The sequence below is a fragment of the Hippoglossus stenolepis genome, chromosome 2, assembly GCF_022539355.2.
Source record: "Hippoglossus stenolepis isolate QCI-W04-F060 chromosome 2, HSTE1.2, whole genome shotgun sequence".
In the NCBI taxonomy this organism is placed as follows: domain Eukaryota; kingdom Metazoa; phylum Chordata; class Actinopteri; order Pleuronectiformes; family Pleuronectidae; genus Hippoglossus; species Hippoglossus stenolepis.
The window spans coordinates 19770522-19783420 of NC_061484.1; the positions used below are offsets into that span (position 1 = coordinate 19770522).

The 12899-nt window shown below is 40.2% G+C and overlaps 1 protein-coding gene across 4 annotated transcripts in view; it reads left to right on the top strand.

Moving 5' to 3' along the window:
• Positions 1-358: 358 nt before the first annotated feature.
• tet2 (tet methylcytosine dioxygenase 2) overlaps positions 359-12899 on the top strand; it is a 28610-nt gene continuing 16069 nt past the window's right edge. For 2 of the 4 annotated variants that reach the window (XM_035176417.2, XM_035176426.2), the window contains exon 1: positions 359-1123. The gene's annotated coding sequence lies outside the window, so the exon portion shown is untranslated. The remainder of the gene's footprint in view (positions 1124-12899) is intronic. The other 2 variants (XM_035176397.2, XM_035176407.2) reach the window with 1 other exon arrangement.

Sequence of the window (12899 nt, forward strand, 5' to 3'; positions counted from 1 at the left end):
TGGAACCTCAGACGTACAACTCTGCTTTATGACCTAACACGGAAACCCACAACAAAAACCACAGAGGAACTTAAAGTCCTTGTGCCATTGAAGCACATTTTGACTCGTGTGATTCTAAGAACTGTTCAAGCCTGAATTTTTTTAAACCCCCCCCCTCAGCCCCTGTCCCCCCCTTGCACTGCTCTCTCTATCTTTTTCAAGCCCACGTGGCCAGTGTCAACAGGAGGTGGGTCTTGGCAGACACATGAAGCAAAGTATGCTGCAGAGTTGTCTTACACCCTGGTCTAAAAATGAGCCAGCCAGCAAACCGGCCAGCCAGCCAGCCAAGGCATGCCAAAATAAGACACAGTCGTTGGAAATGAGCACATTGCTCAACTGGTTTGGCTCCAAACTGGCCACATCGGCTTGTTGCCGTAATGCTCTCAAAAGAGAAGCGCTTTTACATCAGAGGGGAACTTCTGTAACCTGTGACAGAGGCAGAGAGGAAAAAGAAATAAGGAAGTCGAGAAAGACCGAGTGAAAAGCGAGGGAAAAACCCTGAGTCACTTGGCTTCCTGTCTGAGAAGAGGAAGGGGGTGGAGGTGCCCAGAGTCAGACAGTTGAGACCAGTGCAATATTCAACATAAACTGCACTGGGGGGAGGAGTCCTGTCCTGCTCACTGAATCCATTCCAGTGCTTCAGGGCAGCCATCATAGTGTTCACTATTGTGTGCGGCTGAGGGAAGAAGAAAAAAAGAGGAGGGAGCAGAGAGGGGGGAGAAAACCTGTCTCTTTGTGTGGGAAGGACTCAGCAGGAAAGTGATTTTGTGATTATTAGAGTTTGCCAGCAAGCGAGGCTCTTCCCCCTGACCGGCAGCAACATCTTGTGCCCTCGGCGTGCCTCGGCTGCCTTACGCTAGGGCCACAAATGAGTGTGCTTCTCAAGCCGGCAAACAGCGACACCCGGGCTTCTCCTGATGATGAGAGCCGACGTCAGAGCGGTTTCCATGAATATTGATGTGGAGGATAGTCTGTTTCATAGAAGAACAGAAGGAGGCAAGATGGCTGCCCTTTAGGATTTGTTAAAGAGGAGATCCAGACGGTTTGTTGGAATTTCTACAAAGTGGAGGGACGTAAAAAGGAGGTGAGAATTTGCTCGGAGGGTTAATACTCTTCTTACCCTAATCCCATGTAACCTTGTCTGTATTTTGTGGTGGTTTTCTGTATCAAGTGAGGTAAAGCAAATGTCCCCCACCGTAAAACCAAGAGCTACATAATAAGGAGGGGATATTAGATAAAGCTACTCCAACATGGCTGACGATTTTCTTTCTCTTTTTTTTTTCTTCTTTTTTTGCAAGCTGAATTTAAGAGAAACATTTCCCTGTTTTCCTGTGTGTTGTGTTCAGCCGACATTCTTGCTGCTTTCGAATGCATCATAGAAAATAGTCTAGTTTGGCTGCTTGTTCAGGAGTTTTTCTTTAAGCATAAAGCAAATGCCGGTGTACTGCTCTCTACCAACATTTCACCCCGGCTGTTTTACTATTACGCTCATGTTATTAAAGGTGTGTTTGAGTATGGAATGTGTGTGTGTGTGAGCGTGTGTGTTTGTGTAAGAGCATTTGTTTTAAGAGCAGAAACACATTTTTAACATTTATGTATAATTATTGGTTATTAGAGAAATATAATAACCTTGGTTGAATATGTTGAGATAAACAAAGCACTACCCCATGTGGCTTCTTATTTTCACGTCCATAGCCGTGTACGTGTTTGTTTGTGCTGTTCACGAGGGAGACTGTGTGTAGGAGAGTGAAAAGTCCAACCAGGACATGTCCAGCAGTGAGTGCACACAGTGTCTGCAGTGGAATAGCTTCTGGCTTTGTGTATCTCTGTGAATCAGCTTTCAATGCTTTCACCACTGAATGACAAGAGGACACAAAAGGCAAATCCCAAGGAGAAGCAAAAGAGAAGAGAATGGTGGTGGCAGAGAGTGGTGAAGGCAGACAAGGTCAGAAAGCTCTCAAGGAGCTGAAACTCAATCCTACTGCACCATTAACTGGGGGCAAAAGAATGGGAATTCTGAGGCAGGTTTTTTAACTACCGGCTAAACAGGGGATAGTTGCCAGAGAGCTGCAACAACTTCAACCAATAGTAACTCAGCAGGATTGTATAATGTAATGCAGTATAAGCAGTTAAAGGTTACTACTATCAGACTGGTGTGTTATTTTGCAAACAGAGCTATTGGCAAATAGATCATTGACAACACAAAGAGAAATGTGTGTCTCTGTGTGATGTCTCATCATTTTTCAAGGAATCAGTTTAGAAAAACAATAATGGAGTGATTACGAGGAGATAATCACCCATAGTTGAGTGATTGAGTGCATATACTTTGGAAATGCAGTGGTTAATAACATATTTACAACATGTAAATTCATATGAGTTGTAGAACCTCTGGTCTCATCTCAAAGGCAATTAGCTAATTTGTTGTTAGTTGTTTTTCCCCTGAATGCACTAAATACTACTTATCTGAGTGGCCCATTGGAATATAACAGGTCTATCTCTGGTTTGTGTATTGGGTTTGTGTATTGTCCTAACTGCAGCTGTAATGTTAAAGGAAAAAGCAAAATAAAGGCATGCCTGGGGGGTGGAGAATAATTACCCACCATTAATTGGGCTCAGCTTAACAGTCTGGCCAGAGGAACAACGCATGGCTTCAGCTTTACTTAAAGTTCACGCTGAAGTTTTCTGAAAGTTCAAGGAAATACAGTCATAGTGAAAAATAGTGACAGTGAGTTTCTATCAGAGAGAAACGCATGGATAAATGAATGACAGGGTGAAAGGACAGTAAAGTCAAAATAATCCGATAGCAAAGCTTTAAAGTGAACAGATGAAAGAAAAGAGGAACCTTATCTATTTGCCAAAGGTTTTTTTCCCCCACTTTTCTTATCAACCCTAACCCTAAAATGTATCTGCTTGTTGTGGATGAAAATCCTCGTGAACTGTCAGGAAACTTTTGAACCAGCAATGGTGGTGTGGCTCTCTGACGCAAGGGCATGACAGTGTTTTGATAATGCAAGCATGGTCATTGACTCTAGTGTCAACACGAGTGCTGAAGCAGTGGTGTTCTCCATAGAATCCATGAAGTATGTTGTGACTGGATGAGATCAGGTGTTCCACACATTTGTGTGCATGTGGGTCCCATTGCCCCATTCATAATGTCAAGAAATAAGAGATAAGAGATATAATGTCTCATGGACTGATGAAGTCATATCAGTTGGATTTTTTTTGTTTTGTTACCAAACATTTGAGACAAAGTTCTGTATCATGAACATCGAGTATATTTTAGATTTCTTGATTTATTTGTATCTAATCCTTAAGCAGATTGAATGTTACATTCCACTCCATATCTACTGCCTAGTTTGGATGGATTGCCTCTAACCCAGTTCTCTGCATACCAATGAAAGCACATGATTGCCATAGTTTGAATGTACAATTTGTGTTGTCCTTTGTTTTCAGTTGCAGGTTTTACAAATGCTAATCCTGAACTGCATAACTTACATGTTTTAAAACTGAAAAATAAAACCCCCACAATCTTACTGGAGAGGTTTTCAAGAGTCTCCGCATGGCTGCTGTTGCAGGCACCAGAGCATTAATGGGCCTACAGGGGGCTGAGTGGGGGAAGGGCCAGATAGATCAATCTCTTGCACATAGCTTCTCCCTTCCATCCACACCTACAGATAAAGCCTTGCGGTTGGGTTGCTCCTTCGTCATGGCCGTAAGTCCCCTTTATGTCACTCCAAGGGGAAAAGACAATATCACCTTTGGGAAGAATGTCCAGTTGCCATAGCGTGCTACAACAATGCTGTCTACTTACAATACCCAAGCCCTTACCCAAGCCCTCACCTCTGACCCTGCTCTGTCCAGCCCACGCATCATATTTCCAGCCAGGGGCAGTTGCACAAGTGACACAGAGTAACAGGCCCAGTGGTAGGTTAGACATTTTAGATTGCACTACCTGCTGGATTGCTGGTCCATAGCTCAGCTGCTTTCCTGAGACAAAATGGCGAGATACTGAGTGTTGTATTGATTTCCACAATATTGATTTCCCTCTTGTCTGCTATTGGGGGTTAGTTTTTTTTCCACATAGAAAGCAAGGCAGGAGCTGCAAACCACAATCAGGGGTTTCTGCAATGGAATCTGAGTGTGACTATGTTGTCACTATTTTAGCTCACATTTTATATATTTGTAAGGAATTTACCATCAGTAATGCACAGCTGTGTGTAGTTAATGAATACATAAAGCTGAATGGTGTTCGCCTCATGCACCCTTGTGGAGTTTTAAGGGAGAGAGTTAAAATGCGGCTATATTTCATTTTACTCACCATAATATTAGCACACATTTTAGAATTTAATAGATGGTTATTCATGCTATATGTATGAAAACAGTTGGTGATCCTGCTCCTTCGTAACAGTGGGATTCAGAGTTATTGCTTTTCTACTCTGAAAATACATATGTATATATACAGATACATATATACTCAAAGAATTGTGTCGGTAATTAATAAATAACAAATCAAACCCCAACCAGAGTCTTTCATGAAGGCCCCACCCTGTTAAAAAGTCTGTAATGTAATAATGGCTTGGGAATGTTTTTTCGTACGTGACTGGATATGGGCAATACCGAAATGTTTTTTTGCTGAAATACAAACACGTTATCAGTAAATGTCACAGGGTTAGACAGATTGTGAATCCCAACTATGACTCGTGGCCTTCGTTTTTCACAAGGCTGTGCGTTGTTAACCGGCTGATGCGTAATTATGGAGTGAACGTGATAAGGCCCTGGTTGAGTGGCACAGGGCTGGAGGGAGTGTTACTGGCCCTGTGAGCATGTATCGATGTCAGGGTTTACCTCAGGGGTGAGACAGCGAGGGCACCGACTCAAAAGCTTCCTCCACGTGAGTGCGCACATGGCCGCTCTGTTTACAAACACTATCGTGGCATTCCGCAGAGAGAGGAAAGTGAGATGTTACGTAACTGCCTCAAAGCGAATAGCATCTCTTCCCGCTTCTCGCCACACCGCTCCTCCTACGCTCGGACAATCTTCTTGAAAGCTGTTTTCGCCGTTCCGGTGCTAGAAGTAAAGATTAAAAAAAGAAATTAGGAGCCATGGCCACAACAGCGTCTGTGCTTGGGAACTCGGCGAGACTGAGAGCAAGCCTTTTCTTATGTTGATGCCACTTTGATAATGAATAGCTCTTACGAAGGTTACAGCCTTTAATAGTGGCAAATTGGGAGATTAAAGTGGTTGTAAACCAATCACATGATTTGATAACCTTGTTTCACAGTTCTTGCTTTGGGGTATGACAACTTAACTTCAATATTTGTAAAGTTTTATGGTTAGTGTCACCATAAAACTAAATGCATATCCTAAAAACAAACATTTGAATGCATCCAGACATTAATATAGGCACATTTGACTCCACAGGGAGAAAACATGGTTTGACCAAAATTTAGATAACGTTTCCCAATTCTAGGAATAATAAAATAATAATAATAGCAATAATAAAAACTTTTAGCGAATGAAACTGAAACAAAGCTAGCGCTCTTGAAAGAGATGGTGTAAGAAAAATCAGTTAACAAGTTGAACAAGTTGCAGACCTAAATGATTCACTATAAGGACACGCCCAGAGGTGCCTGTTAAAACAACAGCATGACGGGTGTGGAGATTGCAGTCTGGAACATAGGGTGTCAAAATCCTTACACATCTTGTGACCTGACCTCATGCTAGGATCTGACCTTTAGTAAGACTTTAATGTCAAAGATTTCTCAGTTCCACTTAAATCAAACATGTGATGATGAGGAAACTTTTGAAGAGGTTACATTTTCAAGCTGCTGAAAGGTTCATTGGTTTCAAGATAATATAGCCTGTCAAAACTCATCTTGATCTAGATGTATATCTGAAAAGCAATTTGAATAGATAATGCCCCTGTCACATGATATGCAAAGCTCTGTCATAACAGAGCTATCTCAAAGGCGACCACGCTGATCCAAACAACTGCTTCTGATGGCTGTTTGGCCTTCTGTGAAATGGCTGTCAGATATGGACGATTTTGCTGCTAGGAGCTGTCATTGAAAGGTTAGGCTCCATGGCCCCCTGTTGTCTACACAAGAAGCACAAAGACGGACAGCTGGTCCTGAATGTCATTGAGAAGCGTAACGCTACCAAAGGCTTTGAATGACATCACTAACTATTTCTGAGGGCTTCAAGTGGCTCAGGTTCAATATTAGGTTTCCTACGTGGAATGTACGAGTGTGGCAGCTGGTGTCCTTCCGAGTCGGACCACTCAATGACAATCACGTTGGATTTGTATCCATGTATGCATTTGTCAAGTCCGATTTTAGCTCTCAGTCTGAATGGATAGAGACTCCTTGCAGGATAATACCCAGCATTCATGCACAATTTACAATCATACACTACCCTCCCCACTAAAACTAGTCTTAGAAGTAAGGTCAGTACAAATACAGTTTTAGATGCAGTGAAACACCAATCAACATGGCAGAATTTGACTTGTTATTCCTGAAGCTCTGCCATATTAGGATAAAATATTGTCTTTAAGGGAAATATCAAACAACACACAGAATGTAAGTACTTGCTGACAAATTTTAGTGGAGCAAGAAGTGCACTTCTGGGTTTCTACATCCTTACGCTGAAGCCATGAATCACAGAAAATATCCCTCACCCAGGAGGATTTGTGAATTCTATTCAATGAGAGTCACGTGACTCCCACTCAGTGGAGGGAAAGAGGGCGCTTAGCAACAGCGGCTTAGGTCAGGCTGCTTAGAAACCAATGAGGGAAAAAATATCTCCACATTCGCTTACCAGATGACAAAAGAGGATATAGGAGAAAAGTTATTCTAGGCACTGCTATACTATATTTTTGGCTTTATTTTTTGAGAATAGAAGAAAGAAAATAGAGATTTCCAATCTTGCCTTGCTTTTTGTTCACAGTGAACTCCTATGTGTAGCTCAGTCTTCCATGAAACTGAAATATGTCCTGGTACCTATTTAGAAGTCCTTCACTGCCATGTTGTGTGCCATGTTTTCATTTTCTTTCCTTTGATTCCCTTTGCTCGGTTTACTGTTCACCTTCACTTCCTCTTTAATTAGAAACTGGTTGGGATTTAGATCATGCAAAAAGAAAGGGAAAATTTGCTATATAAATGTGCCTGTAGGGTAATCACATGCCAAGACTTGCAGGCTGGAGGCTGAATTAAAGAAACATGGGATTCATGTTTGTTCATCATTTTGCTGTGTGTATGAGTGTTCCAACTCATGCCAGATTGTAGTGGGTAAGAAAATGAATAAAGAGGAAAGGGTCAATAAGTAATGAGTCTCTCATCTAACTAGTTCAGCTTAGAGCAACTACATTATCTTTCTTGTTAATGCTGAAAACATAAATGCAGAAGCTAAAGACAACAAACAAGAAGTGCAACCTAAATTTAAAAAATGAGTGACACATTATTTTTTTTTAGGTTTTGTGGCTCAACACATTTCTAAAATGCAGTTTTAAAGATGGATCTGCAGAAGTGCAAATGTAGGTTCCTGAATATGTGGCCCTATTGATTTACTGGCAGGATCAATGCATAAAGCACATGTGCACACCCCAGCAAAGCAGCCTGCTCTGCAGTCAGCCATGCTGGGGTAATGTTTAGACCAGATGGGCTCTGGAGCGCTCATAAGATGGTCGCCATGGCTATACCATGTACTCTGAAAGAAATTAACTTTGCTCTGCACACAGTTCATGAAGTTAGTCACATATATTGACTGTTGCGTAGACAAAGGTTTGAAGGGCAAAGGAGACATGCAGATTGCAAGGAAAGGTGCAGAACTGTGAGGGGTTGGGGACAGGTTAGTGGGTTTGTATGCTCAGAAGCCCATTTCTTCATTAGAGTCTCTATGTGATGCAGCTTGAAGGCACAGAAAAGGGATTAGACTCTGAGTGCAAACTTTGCATAGTGCACTTCAAAGTTAGGCAAGGTTTCCTCCAGGCTGTGGTGATTAAACAGGAAAAACCACAACTACCGGATTAGATCAGGCAGTTGGATGAGTCAGATGGGTCGATCTACTGTCTTCTTTAAAACGTTCTACATCAATTCCTTCATATTTGAAGGAATGGCTGATGATTAATAGATATGATCTGTGACACTGGCCCAGAGGTTGGACATAGTAATTGTTTTGCAACTTAAGTCTCAAGTCCACCTCATAGTTTTTGTATGCAAATACGATCTTTTGTGTCATACTGGCACTCAGTAACTCAAGGTTAGTTCTTAGTTCATGATTCTCTGCTGCAACTTGATTAGATGCTGTGGTTAATCATGGAATAGTGGGAAACTAAGTGTCAACTTAGGAAATGAAATGATTCATTAACACTTTTAAAATAATGCAGACAACCCTTTTCATCTCTGGACTTGGTGTAAGGTATCAAGTATTTTTGAGACAAAAGGCCAAAATCCAAGTGAAGTCAGGAATGATTGGTGTTGAAGTCCAAGAGTTGAGAGTTGTTGTTTTTTGTCAAGTTTAGAAAAAAAATTCTCAAATTCATGACCCAGTTATGTGTTAAAGAGTTATGCTTAATTAAAGACATGAATTAGTCTCTCATTAGCTGTTGAAGTAGTGGTTTCAGAAGAATGAAAGTGCTGAACAGATCAGACTGATTCAAGTAGACAGTTTAAAATTACAGTAGTACGTGCAAGGATGATGTTTTGTTTGCAATTGTTGTGTGTGCGGTTATTCCACAACACTTGCGTAACAGGTTGTATCACATATGTACAGAGGCAGGGTTTGTTCCTGTCAACAAAGACTGTTGAGTTATTCATACTAATGTCATCTACACAACCTTAAATTCCATCTCACCTTTGCCAAACGCTCAAACCTCCTGACATTTAAGGCCATGAATCTAAAAGCATAACAACATGCAATATCTTTAAGCTCAATTACATAATAGGCTACAACATACGTTAATGTACTAATTCTCTATCAGTATTTTCAACTTCTTCATCCAGTTCAACAACCTTGAGACAAAGGTTTGTGTGTTAGCCAGCAACATGCTGGATCCACAATATGAACAGTGTCAAGTAACAACTGTCAGCAGTTCATCCGGTTCAACCTAAGCCATTAAAACTAGACTGAGTAAACCAGTCTTGTCCTTGGGTCTTTTAAAGGTTGCCACAAATCACAGACTCCTATATATGTTTTATGTCCTCCTCACTACTTCCTGAGTTCCACAAAGACAAAGCCCACTGAACCCTTTACATCATTATCAAACTATCTTGGATTAATGTTGACGTTGATCCTAATTATGGCTATGAGCACTTAAATATGGTTTATTGTTGGTGCCAGATTATCTCTCATGTCTTTCCTTTGTTAATCCCTTTTACTTGATGTAGGTCCACCAGTAGCCCCAAAAAGTGCAGCACTTCTTATTATTGTGTCCTTAGACTCAATGCACCAATCCTTTCAGTTTTGCTTGTGTCTCCTTTTGACTATTTCAGCTACATTTTTCACCTGGACCATTTAAGACAGTTTTCATCTAGCAATATAACTATGGTGTTAAGATATAGCTGATCAAATGTTAAAACTCACAAAACCAAAGCTCTGTAGATGTGGCTACCATTAGCCAAAAAATGGGGAGGTAACACCCCTTGATAGTTCCCTTAACATAATATGTAGGCTCATATAACATAGTTGAAATCAGACTCTAGATCTGCGGCTTAAGATTTCCCTCAAATCCCAAATGCACACCATAAATTGTTGTTATCGGTTTACGATTAATAAAAAAGAAATCAATTCAGTAAAATAATGTTGAGTAGTTCAAACTAACTTACTCAAATAGTTCTATAGTTAGTTATTAGAAGTCAAAATACAATCAAAGAAGGCAGACAGGGACAAAAAGCAGTGCAAGCATAAAGACTGCACTGGGAATCTCCTGAAGTAGGCCACATCTGTCTTGCATTAGACATAAAGAACAATGTAGATTGTGCAGATCCATTTTTCTTCTGGAGGGGGAGGATGCTCTCCAGGGAAGAAATTACAAACAGAAGTGTAGGTCCTCTGTGTTTCTGTGGTAGTCTATCAATCTTGTCTTCAGATTCCGAAAAGAAAATCAAGAGCAAGAGTATAGTTTGCATGTATGTGTGTACATATATCACAGGAAATCCAACAACACTTCCGAAAATGAATATGAAGTTGCTGGATGATGTAAATATCACTGATGAAATGCATCCCATTACAATGTAAGGAGATTTTCTTAGGACTTTTGAATTGATCAACTGATAATTGTGGATTAGGATTTCTCAGAAACAACAGGAAACAAAACTGCTCTGGTCACATCACTAAATCAGATGCTCATGCTTCTGTATTCCTGATAATAACCTACACATGTTTCTGCATCTATTCAGTCACCGATACAAAAGATCACAGCACCTTAATGTAAAACAGACGCTGTATGCCCCAAACTTTGGAAAGATAGATCAACCGTCAGTTGGGGACAATTAATGCAATATGTGTATGAAAAACATCTGGTGAACCACAACTGTCTAGAACAGTGCTACACCTTCACATGTCAGATTACCTTTCAGTCTTAAAGCAATAGTTCACCATGGGAAATATGTCTTTTCATCTAGTTGCCAAGAGTTAGATTAGATCGTTACACCCTTAAGTCTGTTCAGTAAACACACAAAAGCCCAAAGACTCGAAAAAGTTGAAAAATAACTAGCCGGGCTCTGTCTAAAGGTCGTAAAAGTTATAAAGCTTATCGGTTCCTCGAGTAAATGTTGTGTTTAATCTGTACACAAATAAAAGTTGTAACAAATGGCAAGTTGTGGTTTTTTTGGGGTTAGTGCTGAGCTATTACTTGGCTGCAAGCAGTGAATTCCTGGAGAACCTTCATATTTTTGGAACAAATACGAGAGTAGTGTTGTTTTCAACACCAAGCAAACACACCATTTCCCACAATGTCAAACTATTCCTTTGAGGGGAGAATAAAACGACATGTCTCTCTGATCTGATAAATGAGGAAATGGCAAAGATCTCCGACCAGTGTGTGTGTGGTCTACTTTTATGGGGTTTTTTGTTCCGGATTTCACTTTCATGTTGGATTTCTTGAATTTTTCCTCTGTCAGTGGCTGTTGCTGTAAGAGTGTATCGATGCCATATGTTGTGAAGGTTCTTAACGTGACAGAATTGTAACAAGATCAAGGCACTCAGAACAAATTTTGACCCGCCAAGTAAATTTGGAGGATTACAGAATCGACTGCAGACACTGGGCGCTTCTGTTTCGCAGCCAGGGTGGAGGGTGTCATATGTTCAGACTGATAGAAAAAAGGATAGACAGAGAGCACAAACAAATTGCATTGTACACAGTGCATGTGTGTGACATGTGGCACACTGTAGTCACAAATGTTAGGTGGCCTGACTGCAAGAATCTGTGCGATGCAGAAGATGAACATGTGTCCTCCCGCGCCCGATTAGTTTTAAACCGTCAGTAAGAACACAAGCTACCAACACTTTACTTCCCATTGTGCTTTATGACTTGGTGTGTTACAACCTTCCAGACTTTGCAGTCCACCCCCCTTAACGTTTTCCCTAAAACTCTGTCCAATGGAGTAAACCCCCTCAGTTCACATGCTAGCCATATGTCATGAGTTGTCATAATTCAAGTTCTACACGGATGTCTGAAAGGATAATCAAACACTGCCTTAAATCAGGCACACGTGTATGACAAAGAGCCTCTTGTCATTGTCAAAAGAGGTGTTTCAGGCTGTTAAATGGTTTGGTGTCAAAAACTGAACCAATCATACATAGTTTGAAGGTATAGTCTAAGCGCTAAGATCACAGTGGCAACAGCAGAAATTCAGTGTAGGATTTTAAAATGGTCGTGAAGTGGATGTGCAGTGTTTTTGAGCCTACATCGCTGCTATTTACATAGCCAGCTGGAATGCAGAGTTGTGAAAATGTTGTCAGAGGTCATGAGGTTTGCGGAGCAGCGAATCCAGCTTTATATTTTACGGGAGGGATTTAAAACACTGCAGAATGCAAGTCATCTGACCTAATTAGACTGGTAGAAGTCTCTGAGGGTAAGGTTTCACTCGCAGTCTGAACTGTCTAACTCCAGTCTGTCATCATATTACATTACATTACTGTATTACCAAACAAGGACTTGTTTAACCTCTATTTCCTTTTCCATGAAGCTTTATCTTTATCTTTAGAGTAAGATATGAGAGATTAGTTTATCTCTAAAAATTTAAGAGAGGGATTTTAGTAAATTTCACAGTGGCTCAAATTAGGCTCATACAATTTACATTTGTTGTTTTTGCCATATTTAAATTTCCACTATGTTGAAAAATGTAGAACTACTTTTTTTTTACTTTTGTTGGGACATGAAATGCAATAGAGGCCTAAATAACTCTTTAATTTAATAGTTCTTCCAAGTAAATTGCCTTTTATTTCACATTGTTATTTTCATATAAATTGAATTAAAGTCTGAGTTATATCAAATCAATATCAAAACTGGATTTAACTTTGGATCAGTTTAATAACAATCCCCAATCCTCCTTTTTTAATGAAAACAATTTTAATACTTGGCCTTATACAAGAGTTAGCAATGCTGTGGAATCAGTGGCTAAATGCTAGCAAACTAGCTAAGAATAGCAAGTGATAGTTACTGTTGACTTGATATTAGAACTTACTAAACTGCTGGCACTCACTGCTTACAGACCAAGCTAGGTGAATGTTATACAGTATGTGTTAATGTAGTTCTATGGGTTAGTACAGACTTGTAGAAATGAAGTTACAGTTCATTAAAAGTTAAAATTTTCAGTCAGATTACAATATGTATGTTTGTAATGAAAATACTTTGTTGTGAC